This window comes from Eleutherodactylus coqui, chromosome 12, assembly GCF_035609145.1.
Source record: "Eleutherodactylus coqui strain aEleCoq1 chromosome 12, aEleCoq1.hap1, whole genome shotgun sequence".
NCBI classification, from domain to species: Eukaryota; Metazoa; Chordata; class Amphibia; order Anura; family Eleutherodactylidae; genus Eleutherodactylus; species Eleutherodactylus coqui.
In genome coordinates this window covers 62,175,982-62,195,773 of record NC_089848.1, presented here as the reverse complement: position 1 = coordinate 62,195,773, position 19,792 = coordinate 62,175,982, and the positions used below count along the sequence as shown (strand labels likewise).

The window sequence follows — 19,792 nt, the reverse complement described above, 5'->3', positions numbered from 1 at the left end:
TGGGGCAGACAGAAGAATGGTCAGTAAAGTAAGCCGAGGTCTGGATTCGAGAATGCAGAGAAGTTATGTAGAGCTAGAATCGGTAACGAGAAAGTCAGTACAAATGAATAACACATTCAGCTGGACCAAAAACATCAAAAGCTTAGACACCTTCCAGAGCTTCTCCTTGATTGGCAGGGGACAAAATAGCAGGGTACGTATTGGCCCCAGGGTACATATTGGCCCTTTAAGACTGCAGGCGTGTGTGTGACCTTCTGGCAGCAGAAAGGGACAGGCAGGAGGCTGGAGCCGTACACCTGCCGTGGACATGGGCCGTCATAGTAGAAAAGTGAGGCTACAGCTTGTAACAATATTGTGTTTGTGATGCGTATACACCATATACTGCATCCACGTTTACTGCTCCAGACACATTGTATACTATGAGTAGTTATCCTGATTGTGAACCTACTCCATAGTGGGGGGGCGCGCACAACTGTCCTGATGCAAATCTCAGTCTTAGTTATATTAAAAGTTCTGGTGTTTCAGTATTTAGTTGTGAGCACTATTAATAGTTGTTTCTATAAAGCAATTTGCATTTTCCAGCAGGCTTATTGATTGTGTACAGTTCACAGAGGGCTGATGAAAATGGCTTGTCCCCGATGACTTGTCTCATGATGAAGACCTATATTAGTAGCACAGCAATCTCTAATATTGTGTATAGGAGACAATGTGGAGAACATTAGATATTACACAATTACTTGGATACAGGATGTGTGGTATATATATATATATATATATATATATATATATATATATATATATATGACAAAGTCTGCGTGGGGGATGGAGATCAGCGACAATACAGCGGCTCACTTAGTCTATGTAAAAAGTCCGAATAACTTTATTTTCTTGAATATTCACAGATAACAGAAAGCCTAGTGGAAAGCGATCGCCATTGGCAATCAACAAAATAAACACTTTCCCGTCAAGGCGCTAACTAAACAGCAGTACTCTCACTTACTACTAATGCGCAGCAATGGTCAGCAAACAGCGGAAGTCCATCATGGTCAATGTGCTCTCTCCAAGCTCTGACCCATCTTTCAGCTTGGCTCTCAGTAAGGGACTGAATATGCCTGGAGATTTTAGCTCCTCCAGACACACCCACACTGCTGTCCCTGCTGATTAGCACACCTTCCAGTACACAGATAGCCTCTTTGCAGCCCCCTGCAGGTCATTCTGTGCACCACCTTGCCAGAATATATATATATATATATATATATATATATATATATATTTTTTTTTTTTTTTTAATTTATTTATGGTTCTAAAAAGGTAATAATGGTGCAGATTTCTTTTCCTTGGTGCATTTCAAGGCAGTTTCATAAAAGTTTATAAAAATAAACAGTAAAAGCGAAGATAAGAAGCTTTGCAATATATCTTATTGCAGTAAAATGTCTCTGTCACCACTGAGGGTGGCTTCACACTGGCAAGGGAATCACACGATTTCCCAGCACTGTGAGGCTGCGAGAAATCGCTAAATTATAAAGCCAATGGCTCCATGCACATTTGCGATGTTTTAACGCTTGCGATGCAACGTTGAAATAAAATCGTGGCATGTCCATTATTTTTGCGATCTCGCCCATTGTTTCCAATGGGGCCGGTGGCAGCAGTGCCAGCCCCATTGAAGACAATGGGAGATGCTGGGGACTCTCCGCGACAAGGAGGGGGGGGCTTGAAATATAAGTCCCCCACTCGATAATAATAAAAAACTGTAGAAAAATAAAAATAAAAAAGAATACATCACCTTAGTAGCGCTTATTCATCTCCGACGCATCTGCAGGTCCCGCCACTCTTCTGCTTCTCTTCCTGGACGGCAATTGAAAATTCCCGCCTCCTGAAGGCACTGCCTCTGATTGGCTGAGTGCTGTAACCAATCAGAGGCAGCACACAGCCGTCAGTGAATACCCAGTAATACCTTGTAGATGCAATATTATATTTACTAATAACTTCTTTCCATTCCTGCGACATTTGAGATTTTCATATGGAATTTATGCAAAATTGTAGTTCTTCTATGCACCAATTTTGCGTATTTCCTGCACATCTCATATATGTTGCACATTTTTAACACCAGGACAATGAACATTTTGTAGATGTGTTGTATAGACTTTTTGAGTTGCTTGGGTCCTTTGACAGATAATTTATGTTTTTAGTTATTTGTTTCTATTTCAGTAATGCAGACGTTACGCTACAAAGGACGATTTCCTGGAAGGAAATGAACATTCTTGTTTTGCCTTAGGAAAAAAAATGTCACATAGCATGCATAGAAAAGTTCTTTCTTTTTTTTTGAAAACCACTGTCATTCTTCTGAGTATAATGTACAAATAGCATTGTTCTGTTTATACAAACTAAGAGTACATTATAGTATCCTGAGCCACACTGGAGGCAGCCATCTTGTATTGATGAACCTTTAAAAGGGTATCTCCATATTGGATATTTCTGGTATAGCCACAGGATATGCCATAAATGGCGGATAGATGTGGATCCTGTTACCATGCGGTGGTTGCGGCTCCTTCCGGGGCGGCGGGGTGCTGGGTCCCATGATCCCGGCTTGTGGTCCGGCTGCCGAGGGCGCGGGTGCCTGGCCGGCGGTGTGCTGGTGGCTTGCGGCACTGTGTGCGCATCGGTGAGTGCAGCTGCCGTGCATGAGCTCCCTTTTTATGTGCTGTTGGGAGTTGGCTGCCTCCCTCTCTCCGACCTCTGGGCGGAGTCTTTGGTTTATAAGTCTGGCAGGGACGGCAATCACTGCCAGTTATTGGTTTCCTTCAGAGAGTTAGCTAGTCTGCATCTGTAGGTCTGCTGCCTTTATCAGCCAGGTTTTTCCATCTGCCTCAGTATTATGAGTGTTGTTTCGTGTTGGTATTATCATCTGCCTTTCCTGTCGGTATCCTACCTATTCCACCCAGGTACGCCAGCGTCCCTTCCTTGGTCCCTAGATAAAGTAGGGACTGCCGCCCAGTTGCCCGCCTGGGGTTAGCCAGGAGTGGAGGCAAGTAGGCACAGGGGTGGTGGGTAAGATTCAGGGCAACCCGGGCTGGCGTATCCAGGGTAGTATACTGTAACAGATCCTATCTCTGAGACCTACATCTTGTCTTAGAACAAGGAACCTCTAACCCGGCCTTTCTCACCTTGTCCACATCCAGGCTCCTAGAGATGGCCGGGACAAACAAATCTAAACTGTAAAGTTTCGGTCCTCACAATGGTACCTCTCCATCATGACTATAGTCAGTTTTTGTTAACACAGTATCCAGCTATCTTCTTTGAACATTCCATGATAACCAGCGGCAAGCGTATTTGAAAACGGCCCGTTTATGGGGACCGAAACGCTACAACTTGGACTTCCTGTCTGATAAAGACATCATATGGGCATCACGTTATTGGAGTGGAATGGGACTCGTACTTTAGCATCCAGAGGACCACGTTGTGCACCAAATTACAAGATGGCACCCACTGACTTACGAATGAAGGCTGTCGGTTGCATTGTCTACCATTGTGATAGGGAGAATAGATCTGCATGCAGTATTACGGTATTTCTCCCATCAAATCTTGACAGACGTTACGACACATGCTCCAAACTGAACCTTCAACGCAAATGTGCACAGCGTGTTAAGGTAGATCTGCACTATGGATGTCCCTCCTAATCAATGAATTTAGTTGATTCAGCCGCACTTCTTGGAAATAAATGCAAGTATTATCAATCATACAGCCAAGGTCAACTGTAAGTGCTATGACTGTGAAGTGAAAGCTACAAGGCAATAGACAGCACAAACAGAACGGGGCTGCTGATTGCTGTAGTGCATAAAAATTACATTTGGCTTTCTGTTTGCATCCATTTTCCATTGACAGCAATGTTAAAAAAACGGAAATAGGCCAGTATCGGCAGAACCCTCCTGATCAGCATAATTATGAGGCCCTTCATTGTTTACGCAGGCAGAGCGCCACACATATGAGTGGTGCTGTGCCTGGTACTGCAGCTCAAGACATAGCTGCCTATATGGACGAGCTGCTCTTCCTGTGTAGCCAATGAATGAGCTATGGTCCCTTCATTGTGTTGATTGGTCAGAGTTCTAGGGGGTAGACCCTACAGGTCACCCATTGACGGTCTACTCTGAGGTGAAGGGCATCAGATATTAACAAAACCTCAGAGGCGCTGCATTCTCAGGTATTCTGCAATATTCAATAATCATAGAGAAGTACACTATTTATCAAAAAAAATCACGCCCCTAGAAGAAGTTGTCATTTTGCTGCAAAACTCGTCATGCAGTTACATCTCAGGCAGATCTACAAATGATTAGAGTTGTGGTGGGATTAGATGAACAGTCTTACCACCTGAGGCCCTGAAAGTAGTTCCACCCTCAGCCTATAAGAAGCTCTCGGAGGCCCCTTGTGTGTAGTGACCTCTTCTTCCGCTTGTGTAGAGCTTGTTGACCACTAGACGTCTCTACGACGCAGAGCAGAGATTTCACCCCGTTACCAGAGTCTGAGAGGGGCGCATTATTGGGATGTGAAAAGCTGGATGATCATATCAATAAATTGCTGCCAACTGGGCCGTTCTGACCAGACTGTTGGGACCAGTGGATGTGTGAGGGCACACAAGGCATCTGGGCGCAGGACGCCCTTGACAGACCACCAATAGAAAGGATCATCTGACAAGCCCAAGCAGCTCTAACTGTTTCGTTGTCTACCATCCAGTAACAGTTGGCGCCATCGTTACAGGTCCCTGTGTCTATTGGAACCATTTCCAGGCACTTGGCTCAAGAACATTTGATCTCACAACACCCATTACTATTACTGCATTTGACACTCATCCACTGTCGCCTTCTTTTGCAGTGGTGCTGTGAATGACAAAACTGCAGTGGAACCGGGTTGTTGTCTGCGATGTATCCAGGTTTAGTTTGGGCACTGATGACAGCCGTGTTCACGTCTGGGGACCTAGGTGGGAGCGCCTCAATCCTGCCTTTGCTGTGGAGTGGCACGCTGCCCCCACTGCTGTGTGATGGTCTCAGGGGCCATCACATATGACAGTCGATCACCCCTAGTAGTGGTACGAGGCACAGTGGCAGCTCAACGATATGTTCAGTACATCCTGCAGCCACATGGGTTGTCTCTAATGCAGGGCAATTTTCATCAGGATGACGCTCGGCCGCACACACAAATGTGTCGGACAAATGCCTCCACAACATTAGTGCTGTCCGTATTGCAGCAGCCCAGTTTAGTGCTGCAGGCACAGCACCAATTAAATCCAATGGGAGCTGTACCTCTAGAAACAAAACAGGCTGCTACAATGTTGACAGCACTTTCTGCTTTCAGCATTGTTGGCACTGACAATAGGCTTGGAGGTCAGCTAATTGTCAGGCCCCAACAATCAACTATATTAATGACCTGTTCTAAGGTTGGATCACCAATAGTAAAAGTCCAAGGCAACCCATTTAACTTAAAGGCCCATTTACACAGAATGATTATCGCTCAAAATTTGTTCAAACGATGTCTGTTGAGCGATAATCATTGCGTGTAAATGCTACCATAGTTAGCTTTTCGTCCGAACAATGATTTTTTTAGTTCAGCATAAAAACCATTGTTCAGCTGGCCAGCTGATAGCAGGGAGCGCACACTGCGATTCTCCATGGGAGCATTGATAGTATTGTATTCAGCTCATTCTCCCAGGAGAGAACAATAGAGCTGTATGCAGATAACAGACCACCTACTGTTATCTGCATACAGTGAAGGGAGGCTCATTTACATGCAAATAACGCTAATGAGCTACTTATGGGCATTAGTGCCTGTTAGTATTTTATGCATAATGATCGCTTAAATTGTTATTCAAGCTATCTTTTGAACAAAGTTTGAGCGATCATCTTTGCATGTAAATGGGGCTTTAGTTAGCCTGCTAGACACTACTAACATACGATACCATGAGCTTAGCATTACAGACATTCTCATGGAAACCAAGGTCATAAAAGATATTTACAAGCCTTCACTGGTTTACACATAAAATCATCCCAGGGCTTCAAAATGAAATCTTTAACCCTTAAGGGACCAGGCTGTTTTGTACCTTAAGGACCAGACACTTTTTAGAGATTTTAACCATGTGGTGATTTTACTGTCCGATTTTGTTTCTTTTAGCTACCAAAATAATTAATTGGTAAATAAGTTTTCTGAATCTCAGTAGATTTTATAAATTGCTAAATACTATAAGTCTAGTTGCTGGAGCGCATTGGCCTTTAAACTTCCTTTAAGGCTATCTCTTCCACGTAGTTAGATTTACAGAACCCAACTATTCACCCCTGGGGTCTATATATAAAGCCATTAGATATGTGCCTGGAAGGATATGCAAAATGTAATGTAAATTATTTAGTGTTTAGATGCTGCTCTAGACCTGGAAAGCAGATCGCCCTGGAACGCCGCGGTATAAAGGGGTTGTCTCATGAAGACAATGCCAGTCGATATCTTTTCATTAAGGCATATTGACATCATAGAGGGGATCTGTTATGGTGACCCCCTTCCAGGTTTAGTGCTGTGTTTGAGTGCCATTGGGTGACTAAGTCACAGTGGCCTCCCTTGGTCATTTACAGATCCTTCTGTGCCCCCTGAGTCATTTATAGGCCCTACTATGCCGTAGCAATAAAATAACAAACTTACTCGGCCACCATCCTCTGCCTCTGGCCTCTTCTGGCCAAGATCGTGCGGGATGGCACAGGTATGTAATGATATCATCACGCCGTCTGTGTGGCAGAGAAGATTGTGGATGGCAGAGGGGGAGGCGCTCGGTGATAGTACATTTTAACTATGTCTTTAAAATGAAGATACAATGGATCTCAAATAATGAAGACCAGACTGGACCCATCATTAAGTGAGTCCCCTGTAGGCTCAGTGGACCCCGACACATGCCTGGGTCTGCCAGGTACTGATGCCGACTCAGCCCGCTTCTATGAGCCTGAAAGCCTCATCTGGCCATCTATTCATTACATGCATTTGAATAGCTGCCATGTATGGATTCTGGCTTTCAACTCCCAGTCATTGTTATGAGGCTTGTATAAAGAGTCTAACATTGATTTGCAGGAAAGCTGCCTCCAAATAGGTGGTGCAGCAGAGGTATTGTTCCATTTCCCTATTTGCATATTACCCAGAAGAGCTTGTCTCCTCACTCACTCACCTTCTAGGCGCTCTCCCCAAGGAGAAAAGATAGCAATCCTGAATAGCTGCCATGTAATCTACATTTCCAATGTAGCGGCCACTGCTTGGGAAAAGAGTGGCCAGACACAACTTCATCTGGCAATAATTGCCGATTCCCGAGGGGTGGAGCTTCATATAATATTTACATTTTTTGGAAAAATGAGTCCCCCATCCCCTATTAAAAAAAAGGACAGGTCTAGGACGTAAAAGGAACTTGTCATGAGATCTATGTTGTCCGAACCACGAGCATCATGAAATCCCAACCGGCACCCTCATTACAGACAGATATGTTTAGCCCATTGTCACACGGATGTAAGCGTATTTACATGCATATCTGTTCAATGAGTTTTGCGTATTTTGCGTGGTTTAAATCGGTGTGTTTGTGTCCTGAGCGCAAAAGAGAACAAACTGCGGTCATAAGTACAGTAAAACGCGCCAACATGCGCAAAAAAGCATCATTCATAATGCAAAAAAGTTGTGTGACTCCGGCCTTTGGGTGCCCACCCACTAGCGTTTTTTTACTGCGAAATTCGCAGCGTTTTTTTTTTTCTGCAGGGGTCTTTGGGCTATGGGACATGCAAAGCTAAAATCGCGATATTGCGGTAAATCGCGATTTTGCGCGATCGCGATTTTTACATTACAAGTCCCATAGACCCCCTGCAGAAAAAAAAAACCTGCGAATTTCGCAGTGAAAAAAAACGCCAGTGGGTGGGCGCCCTTACTCTCAAACTCTGTGGCCATCCGAGACAAAAAGTTAAAAAAGGAAGAGAAGTCATCATGGCGGCTCCCCGTTGGCTAGATAGTCTCCCTATTTCTGCCACAGCGCTTCAGAGTAAGCAATACCCCGATATGTGAGATCCGGGTATTGGATGGGCCCAGCAGGGTTGGCACACTTACACTGTGTCACGAAAGCTGCAAGAGATCCTGCAATTGGATATCATCACATTCTGCAACGGCTTCCTCAGCTGCTGCAGCACCTCTTTATGAAATCAGAATATCTCACCTCTTGCCCAGTTGTTGGGTCTGCGCCAATGCATACGAGTCTTTTGCAGTCATCCAGCTGATGATTAGGGTGCACTCCGCACGGACGTATGAGTATTCGGGTCTGTGACTACACAGCGTATTTACGGGCCGAAAAATTCTGCGTTTTTCTTACATGCTTGTAAGTATGTTGCGTATTTACGTGTAAAAAAAAGATGACACGGTCGCATTTTGTGCGTAAATATGCAACCTGTACGCAAGTTTCCTGCAGATTTTGCGTGTATTTACGTATGCCCATTAATTTCTGTGGGCTTCTAAGCTGTGTAATACGCACCAGGATAGGACACGCCACGTATTTAATCGCACATTGCGTGAAACAATACGTACAAGAGAACGAACCCAGTGAAATCAACGGGTTCTGTTCACTGTGTATTACATGTGCAAATATTGCGAGTGTAATTCGCTGCACAAATACATTTTACATCTATGTGATTGCATTCATCGGGCTCTCTCACACGAGCGTTGTTTTAATGCTTAGATAGCCATGTGGCTTTAGCGTGGTTATCTGAGTGTTAAATCCGGTATACGAATAGCAGCCACGATCATGTCACAGCTGCCATTAGCGAGTAGGCAGCTCCCCCCCTTCCCCGCCCCCTCTCTTTGCCATCCAGCTCCCATAGGAGTCAATGGGAGCTGCCGCTACGGTTCCATCAAAAGATAAGATACGTCCTATCCTTTGACGGAGAGAAATCGGCGCACCAAAAAATCGTTCATCTGAAAAAAACAGGAAACCACAGGTTGTTTTAGATGCGATTTTTCATTTTTTTTTACACGGATTTTAAAAAGAACCCAAAAAGAGCCTTTTGGGACCCTTCACACAAGCGTACAACTTTTTTGCGAACGTATCGGCGTGTTTTACCTTACTTTTTCCACCTGTATGATCTTTTGCGTGCGGCAAACAGACGCACCACTTGAAATGGCTTATTCGCCTGCTTTTTACCGGTAGTACATGAGTGTTTCTGGCGAGGAGAAGGTTTTGTTTCCGCCATGTAGTGTAACGCAGCTGATGGGTCTGTGGTCTAACAATCACGATATCTCCCACTATCTCCCATTATATACAGCCGGCAGTTCCCCATTCTTCAGAGCAGTAAGGGATATGTATGTAGCAATCTTCCATAGCAGCTTGCAACACTCTAACTGAATGCAAGAGGGCCTTACATGGGACTGCTGTCCCCCAAATACTTACTCAACGGAGCGAATGTAAGTGGCGGTCGTTCTATGTAAACATGGCCACCAACCGGTGATGAGTGAGAATTCATACACTAGCCATTAGCCTCTTCGTGTCAGCTCACCTAAAAGTAGTCACTGGTTGGTTATCTTCTGGTGTAAACAGGTACAGTAGATATAAAAAGTCCACACACCCCTGTTAAAATGCCAGGTTTTTGCCATGTTAAAAAATCAGACAAAGATGAATCATTTGAGATTTATTTCCACTTTCGATGTGACCTGTTATGTGAAATAAAATGTGATTGTTCTCAGCAAGAGAAACCAAGTAATCTTGTAGATATGATAGCTTTTAATGGCTAACAAAAATACATGATGTTAATGCCAGCTTCCGAACCAACGCAGGGTTCTGCTTCAGGCTTAAATGAAATAGATCCAAAGAGGCATGCATATATATACACACATACATAAGACAAGGCACAGACATGGATGTGCATAATTTGTACTTAAAGGAATACTACCACAGAAACATCTTTAAATAGTCACTGATAAGGGAATGAAGGTTTCATGGTCCCTGAATTAGTGTTAGGGGGTCACCAGGCCAGCAGTGTTATCTGTGCTACAGATTTCTCATACTTCCCAGTCACGCATGAATCCTTGTGAAGAATTTAGCCTTCTATTGAAAGTTTCAAACGTTGTTATACATTTGTATTCCCAAATTCTTCTATAGCTTTGTGACTTGAAACTGCCTTTCAGTATCATAACGTTCATATCTTCTATGTTGTGTCCGTGACTAGAAAACTGTTCCGCCACAAGGAATACTGTCTTTCTCTGTTTAATTGTGTGGCGATGAGATCTCAGGCTCACTATAAGTTTTTGTCCTGTTTCCCCAACATAAAGACCCCCAACAGGACATTTACTGCACAGGATCAGGTACACCACATCAGACGTAGAACATGTGAATGTCCCCGGGATCTTCTAGTCCTGCTGTGTGTTGGGGATCCGTATCCTGTCCGCAGTCAGTACATGTAAGCAGGTCTTGCAGCTCCTTTCGTTACAGGGATGAGTTCCTTTTTGTGTGTCGGAGGACAATTCACTCCTGATTGTAAAGTTCCTATAATCCGTAGGTTGCCTGTAACACAGAAGCGGAGGGTCCGGGAATATGGTTGTCAGACGCTCATCCTTGTGTAGGGTATGATGGAGTTTCTTTACGGTTTTCCTTAGTACCTCTAGCTGTGAATTGTAAGTCCCTACTAGAGGCACACGATTGTTTCCTTCCTTCTCTATGTATTGGAGTAGTTGATTTCTGGGTATATATTTGCCTACTCTTCCTTGTTAAAGTGCTCCAAATCTGTCCTATTGCGGGGCATCTCGTATGTAGCACCTTCTTCAGGTCAACCCACAGATTTTCAATGTGATCCAGCTCTGGGCTCTGGCTGGGCCATTCCAAAACTTTCATCTTCTGTGGATTTGGAGGTCTGCTTTGGGTCGTTGTCGTGCTGAAAGGTGAATAAACATACTACAAACATTCCCCCGGACTCCCAGAAATTGCTCTCTTTTTTTCCTTTTAGCTACTAAACAAACCATCGCGGAATCGTAGCAAAAAGCCTTGTTAGGATCCTTTTAGACGAGCCGATTCTCATTTGAACGAGTGAGTGACGCCACCGCTAGCCCGTTCGCTCTTATACAGCCTGTTTAGACAGGCACAGGTATCATCGGCTCACTCAAACGAGAAATAGTTCAGTCTTTCACATTCTCTGTATAAGTGAATGAGAACGACTGAATAATTGCTGTTTAAACAGAATGATAAGTGAATGAGCCAACGATGATTTTTATGCCTGCAGAAAATGAAGAGTGAATGGTTATCCTTTGTCGTTGGGTTCGCATTCAGACCCAACAAATATCGTTAATTTTCACTAGTTTGAATCATTTTTTTGAACGATCATTGTTCCATCTGAACGCGCCTTTAGGCCGCCCGCACACAGGCGGGTCGGAATCCGTATGCGGAATCCCGCAGTGGAATCCAGCCTTGGGTGCAGCGGCATCCGCGCATACATGCTTTGTTCTATCTTCATCTGTATTGCGGGTGGTCTGCTCAGCACGCCGTAGGACATGCACAGTACAGATTTTTTTTTAACCCCTGCTTTTCATGCGCCATTGACTAGCGATGATGTGGAATTCGCGACCTTTCCAAAATGTCAATTGCAGAACGGCGGTGAATCGGACAGCTTCCATTGACTTCAATGGAAGCCGTCCATGTGGAATCCGCAAAAAAATAGAGCACGCTGCAATTTTTCCTCCGCGAGCGGAAACCGTAATTGGTTTCCAATCATGTGCAGGAAGAATCACTTTTCAATAGCACGCTTTGGACGGTATTTGCTGTGGAACCTGGGGGTGGATGCCTGCCCCGGATTCCGCAATGCCTGAAGGAGACTGATGTTTTAGAATGTACAAGTAAAATAGATTATTTTTTTAATACATGAATTCCGGTTTTCTTTGGGCACCCATTGTATAGGCCATAATACATAGGAGTCTAGTTTACAATTTCTAATCTTGACCCAAAGAATTCTGCTATAGAATGAATAGAAAGATGCAAATGGTTTATATCCAGTAGTTTGTATATTTACAGCCCCATTTTCCATTGCAAATGAAATAAACAGCCTTATCTCACCGGGATGCACACAGGTAGACCGCCACTGTCATAGTGAGATTTTCTTGCATTTAGTAGGATTGGGCAGGGGGTTGGACCAGATGGCCAACATGGGGTTGAAGCAGATGACCCTGGAGGTCCCTTTCCACTCTACTCTTCTATGAGGATAGTACAAGAACACCTGTCCTATCGCTGGGGAGCCCAAAGGGTTCATTTTGGGTTGCATATATACAACCCCTTCAAGATAAAGTTATCCAAGATTTTATCTTTCCTGTCCTCGAGTTACAAGATTACGGATCAGAGTCTACTCACTAACATATTCCGTAATAGGTCGCATTATACGCAAAAACCCATGGGACGCCTTACGGAATAAACGTCATGCTAAAAAAATCGGACAAAGATGAATCATTCCAGATTTATCAGTGTGACCCGTTATCTGTATAATTCCACTGAAAAACAAACTGAAATCTTTTTGGGTGGAAAAACCAAAAAAATTAAAAACTAAAATAATGTGGTTGCATGAATATGCCCACCCTAAAACTAATACCTTGTTAATGTCCCCAGCATTCAGTCATTTTGGGTAGGGGGTCTATCAGCAGGCACATCTTGACTTGGCAATCTTTGCCCACTCTTCCTTACAAAAGTGCTCCAAATCTGTCTGATTGCGGGGGCATCTTGTGTGTAGCGCCCTCTTTAGGTCAACCCACAGATCTTCATTGGGATTCAGGTCGGGGCTGTTCCAAAACGTTCATCTTCTTATGTGGCTTTGGGTCGTTGTCATGCTGAAGGGTGAATAAACGGACTACAAACATTTCTCTTTTTTTCTAGCTACTAGAAAAACCATCGCCCAATCGTGGCGAAAAGCCTCGTTAGACTCCGAAGCCAAGAGACAAATGAACTGGTATCTAATCAATGAGAAATCAACAGCAATAGGTTTTGACGAACAGGAGGTATTTCTGAGAGTCTGGACCCTACAGGTGCACTACACCCTCCACTCTCAAAATAACAGACCTTGGTTCTCCCTATAATTAATGTGTCTCTGCAGAAAGTCTAGCAGGGAATTACAAGTAATAGTTTATTAGGGAAGTTTCTAGAAAAATGACTCCTTTTTCCTCACTCGCACACATACTGTAGTTGCTACTTTTTAAGAAGGCGCATCAAGGAGATTCCGAAGAGGGAAGCAAACACACAATGTATGTATGCCCCCCATTTATATAGGACTCCCACCAACCTACAGCACAAAGAGTACACCGAACCCCCTTCAGTACATCCCAATGTGAATACAAACCACACACTAGACCCCTAAATATAGATGTCTGACTCCTCATATACAGACCCACTAAACAAATATGGGCCTCAGACCAGATATGCAGATTCTCACCATTCCTTATTTCTGCAGTCCTCTTTACTGGAAGGTACTGCTGCAGGTTACATCCTGACATTGGCTTGCTGTAATGGAGAGAAGTGCAAGAAAGTGATAGTAAAGGAGGTCTGTTTGGCGCCATCCAGGGCCGAAATATACCGTATTTGGCACTTCTGTTTTACCGCTGCTGTGAAAAACTGCAGCATGTTCTATCGTAGTGCTTATTATACATGCCAAGATTAGTGCATGACTATTGGCGGCAAGTATGTAGTGTCATTGGGTATTTGCAGTGTGTCTTTTGCGGTTGGCACATAGCGAGTTCCACTAGTGTGAGCCCGGCCTTAATTAGGTTTTAATGCAGAATTATAAAGGAGAACTTTAAGCTACTAACCGGGAAGCTGTATTTTTAGGGGGACCATTTTTGGCAAAATGTAAGGATACCTTATGCCACTTGGTTCAATAATCCCCACATATTATAGCGCGGCCTCTAAATATGGTCACCAGGCGACCCGTGTCCCCTTTGTGTTATCTAATGCCAGTCGTCACCCATTCGTAGCGAAGTCTGTTTTGCACCCCCATTCTGGACACTGTTTTATGTAATTTGTTCTCCATAGTAGGAATGGGGCCGAGTATTTGTATAAGGCTTCGTCCAAGAAAGTTGACGATGTTGCGTTAGCAATTAGCAGCCCCGTCAGTGTCACCTGATTGATAGTCTCATCCAGAGTGACCGTATTTATTATTTGCTCGGACTAAAATTTCAAGGATCAGTATTGAGTTGTGTTGATAATTTAATATACGGACATAATAAGATCATTGGTTGGTATTTAGCCCGGCGAGTAGGTCAGCGGATGACATCTGCGGGGAGTTGTTTGTTGCTGCGTACCGTTTGCAGGAAATTACATTTTGAAGGCCGTCAGTTTTAGGCCGGTGCCTGCACTTACGCCGTGTGAAGGAGCACTAACTGTGGAGTTTTGCAACGCGAGCTCACCACATGGATACGCTTCCCGCCGGATGCAAGGACCGCTGCAGGTATACTGTGAACAGCAATAGAGACAAAACTCCGGCACTTCCATGGATTCCAGAATAAAAACATTGTTTTATTTACATTTCATGGATAAAAAACATCTTCCAAAACTGCGCCTACATGTTTCGAGCAGAGCATGCTATGAATAAGAACTGTGCTCGAAACATGTAGGTGCAGTTTTGGAAGATGTTTTTTATTCATGAAATTTAAATAAAATGCTGTTTTGATGAGGAATTACCAGCAGGATTCTGACTATTTCATTTCCATATCAAAAAGCGCACTTTAGCAGTGTAGATGTTAGTGCTGAATAGTCTGTTGCGCAATATTCCATCCCCTAGAAAAAATACCCCTACCTTAACTTCCCATCTACCTAGTCTGAAGCGTCCTGCAGCCCTTCTCCTCAGATGGTCAGTGATCTCATTCTGAGATTTACTTGGCTTTTTGTTCCTCTCAAAAAAAGTCAGTTTTTGAGTCAGCATAATTCCTGTTTGATGGACCCTACCACACCAACTGTTTAGACAGGGGCACCGAAATACTTATCACAGGTACTGCTGATGATTGGAGTCTCCTGTCACTCAGCTATAGTGAAGGAGATGATAGCTCATTTAGGTAAATATAGAATATGAAGGGTAATGGTACTGTCCTCCCTGCAAGCAGAGATGGTACTCGCTCTAGCTATTCATGTGATGCTCTGCTGATGTATCATGGGACTGATCGCACAAAATAGTGAAAGAGAAAGCATGGGTAAGCCTCAGCATCAAGATGATGCCTCATAAGCATCAGACAAGAGGCTGCATTGCATGGATGCGCTCAGAAAATGCAGCAATGGGAATGGCCACATTGAAATCAATGGGTTCTATTCTCTGTGTATTGTGCGCATAAATGTTGCGTGGGCAAATACGCCCGTATGAATCTGGCCTTAGGCTACATTCACACATAGCTGACTGACCAGCTGGAAAAAAAACACAGGTAATCTGCACCAAAATTATGCTGATTTGCTGTTTTGGTTTTTTTGCTGTTGACCCTGCACACAAATGACTACATTTTTAGTGATTTTTGTCTTTTTCTGTAATATTGCAGATTTTAGGCCGGATCTCCAATGCAATCCTTAGTTATTACAAATCGGAAGGCAAAAAAATGTAACGATCTTAAGAAGCAGCCAGGACCTTTCTAGATGATCATTACCCCATGATGACTATTTGCTCCCAGATGTCTGTGTAATTTCTAGTGAGTCCATAATTACCGCAGGCAGGCGTGTTTTATCTATTATGACTCCGCTGCCTTGTAATTACCCATCTCGCTGCTGTGAAACTTCCCATTGTCCTCTAAGGTCTGCTGTGTTTTTACGTTCCTCCCTTCTGAGCTTTGGATGTTTGTTAGAACCAGTTTTTGACCCCTTAATAGATTTGGATCCTTGGGTGCACAATGTTACTGGGCCCCTACCCACCTGACAGCCGCTTTCACACGGCCGAGAAAATTGCGCTATATTTGTGCGTTGCAAGGCGCACAAATATGAGCCCTTATCATTCGAATGGAGTCATATACATGAGCGATGTGGCCCGCTCTATCTTTGCATGTTCCTCGGAACGCATCACCCATTGATTTCAATTGGACTTTGATTGCATTGCATGGCTCTTGCGTGCCATGCATTGAGAGGTTTACCATTGCAATCAATAGGAAACACTTCCGGTCCCCTATGGCACGTGAAACTCGTGCAAGAGGATCGGAACTTCACAGATATGAGGCGATGCGTCTTTGCCAGAAAATTGCCCGATATCGCGCCCGCCCATTTCTGGGTAGCCTAAGCAACTTCAGACTTAATTCAGTTTGTTTCTGAAGTCTTGAAGGACAGAGTTACATCGGAGCCAGAAGCTCTCTGGATGGCGTACATCCTTCCAATCTCTTTTATGAGACGCAAACTTTGTGTTGTTGAAGTTTCTTCATAAAAAAGTTTCTCTGCCCTAATAAGACAGGAAGCGGGCGAGAGGGACAGCTGCCTCGCTGCCGGGAGCAGCTGCTGCAGAATACTGAAGAACAATAGGCTTAGAGGGCAGCTTAGCATCTGCTGTGCGCCGGGCATGGGGGCTCGTGTTCTGCAATCTTTCCCCTGCCCTTAGAGATTAAGTTACCTGTAACACGGAAGGGGAGACTGTGATGATCTTCTGATCTCATGAGTCATTTCGCTGGTGTGTCTAATAATGCACCTTTTCAGTTCAGGGGTTGTATGTTCAAAATTAGTATATTTAGTGCTACTTGGGAATTTACCTGTCATTATCTACATTTACTTGGGCCGGTACTATGAGAAACTACTTAAATGGGTTGTTCCAACTCAATTAAAGCTATTTCATTGGCCCTATTAGAGTATATGGGCATCATGGTGGGGAGGGGAGAAGGGTCTGTGCCCCTTTTTATGAGCCTGGAGCAGAACCAAACACATTGGTTCTGGTGTTACCGGTTCCGTGGGTAGCCATTCATGTCTGAGGCGGAATGGGATAGTACTTATCTACCGTAGCGACCGAGAGGGATCATATATTAAAGGGGTTGGTTGTGATTAGATCTTACTATTAAAGGGGTGATCCGATCAAGAACATATATCACCTGATCATAGGATAGGTGATTCAGGAGGAGAATAGTTTCTCTTTGTGGAGACCACCTAGAAAGACATTGATAGAGCCATGCATGCTCTTCTGGGCAATTTAGCATGCAAATGGGAGATGATACAGAGCCTCTAAGGCGTCACCTATTGGAAGGCAGCATTCGTGCAAGTCTACATCTAACCTTTAAACAAGCCTAAGGGGGGTCTCACACCGGGCATTGGAATGCGGGCATTGGAAGTCATTGACTTTCGACGGTTCGCTGACACTTGCGGGTAGGAATTGAGTATTCCGTAAGTGGAAGAAATATTGCAGCATGCTTTATTTTACCACAGATTCCACGCGTATGAGCTCCACTGATTTCGATGCATGCGTTTGATCTGCAGTGCATATGCAATTAACATTGCGTATGGGCATGGATTCGTACGTACGTTGCGAGAGACCAGATACAGATTAAATAAAGAAAGCAGGAATTTGTGGGCAGACAATGCAGGATAAGTCTGGGGAGCAACACCCGTTCAGACTGCTGTCTGCAACCTCCGCTTGTTCTTCTGGGCTCTTCCTCCACAAGAAGTGTTTCTAAAGTACTTTTAACTACTTTCAAAGAAAGTAGTATAAACCAGCCATGCCTAGAGAGCAGGATCCCGTTCTGAAGGCTCTGAACATCTCACAACGACCACACAAGAGATTGTCGCCTGGGCGATGGAACGGTGTTTCCAGGGGGTTGGGCAACTTTCTGATGTCATTCCCTGCATGTGATCTTTCTTTCTCGCGGATATGCTGTCCATATGCAGTACATCCGCACAGAAAACTGCACACATATGTGACCATTGGGAATTTCTTTCCACGATCATTCACTGGTCTTCCGCTGTGGATATCCGCACATGGAGTCCGACCCACTCATGTAAGCCTAGCCCAAGCCAGAGTCTGCTCCAGTAGGAAAAGATAAACCATGTACAGACAGGTGGCGCCCTAAGACAATGTACCGTCTCACATTTGCATACTACATTTCCCAGAGGAGCATGCATGACCTTAAGTCTCCTCACGTGTGTTCTCCACAAGGAGAAACTGTACTCCTCCTAATGCACTTCACAGGTCTCTCATCCAGCCAGCCCACAACCTACTGGACACAGAGGGGCAAAACCCCCCAAAACCGTCTGTCTGTCCATGGTTATCTTCTCCCAGTTATGTTACTGTTACGGCACTCTGCCCCCCGAGCGCCAGTTGGGGTGCCCTGATCTCCCGCACCCCCACTGTCCCTGCCTACTTGCCTCGGCCCTGGCTAACCCCAGGCGGACAACTGGACGGCGGTCCCTGCCCTGGCTAGGGACCTGGCGACTGACAAGCAGGAACCTACCTAATGGGGGGGAACAGAGTGCCGACAGAGGAGGCAGATGAATCAGACCAACAAAACTGACAAGGCTGGAGATGGGACTCACAGGCAAACTGGCAGGGTGCTGGATAGCAACTAGTGCTGACTGGGCCAGACTAGATTAGAGGCTAGCAGAACCAACACAAACAGACAGAGTAATAGGGGACCAGAGGGAGCTGACCGACAACTAGGGACTGGCTGAGGAGAACCGCAGACAGACTGGCTAGGTGCATGCAGAACCAATAACTGGCAATGAGCTCAGTTCACTGCCAGTCTTTTAACCACAAGGTTCCGCCCAGGGGCGGAGAGTGGGAGGAGGCAACTCCACCCACTGCTGTATAAGAAGCACAGAGGAGTGCGGGCGGCACCCTACGGGCGGGCACGCCCACGCCGCCGCCCACTGGCCAACCCAAGCTGCTGGGATGACCTCGACACAGGGCTCCAGGCTGCTGGAGCCGACGCCGGAGCGACGCGCGCCGACCGCGGGACCCCATGCCGCACTGTATGGTAACAGTTACAAGGCCTGTTAGATGGTTTGACGTTGACACACAGGATTGCTAACTTAGGCCAGGTTCACATGGCCATAAGGGTAAAACGCTGCAGGAGTCTCGCAGATTTTACAGCGTTTTTACAGCTGTGGAGTCAGTGGTGACCCTGTGCACCGCCGCGTATGGTGGCACAATTGTATTGCACATGACTGCTTACGCACACAGGCAGTCATGCACAGTACACATTACTTTGTTTATATTTCCTGCGCTGTCACTTAATGATGACACGTATACTCACCGCACATATGCAATGTAATTCACGACATGCCGCTTGCGAGAAACACGCATGAGCACGCAGCAAGTAAGGACTTACCTTGGTGTGTTTGCGTACATAATACCCACCAAGATCCAAATAAGGGAGATGGAATAATACCTCCACAGCGCCACCTATTGGAAGGTAGCATTCCTTCAAGCCAAAGTTAGGTTCTTTATACAAGCCTTGTAACAATGACTGGGAATTAAAAGACAAGCTAGACTCCATGTACAGACAGCTGTTTCAGGGTATTACCCTTCCTCAGTGTACAGTAGGAGTCTGACTTTGCTATTGAGAGGCCTGGGATGGGGGTCAGAAATACTATCTTTTCTCCTTAGAGAGAAAATCATCTTTAATTCCCAATCATTGTTACAAGGCTTGTATAAAGAGTTTAACTTTGGTTTGAAGGAATGCTGCCTTCCAATAGGTGGCACTGTGGAGGTATTATTCCATCTCCCTTATTTGCATATTACCCAGAGGAGCATGAGTGGCCTTTTGAGTCTCCTCACTCACCGTTAGGTGCTCTTCCAAAGGAGAAAAGATTGTGTTTCTGACCCACGAAGATAGAACATGC

At 44.9% G+C, this 19,792-nt stretch overlaps 1 protein-coding gene across 1 annotated transcript in view; it reads left to right on the top strand.

Moving 5' to 3' along the window:
* The window catches only part of NFE2L3 (NFE2 like bZIP transcription factor 3), a 46,492-nt gene that overhangs the window by 10,435 nt on the left and 16,265 nt on the right, over positions 1-19,792 (top strand). The gene's annotated exons all lie outside the window — the stretch shown is intronic.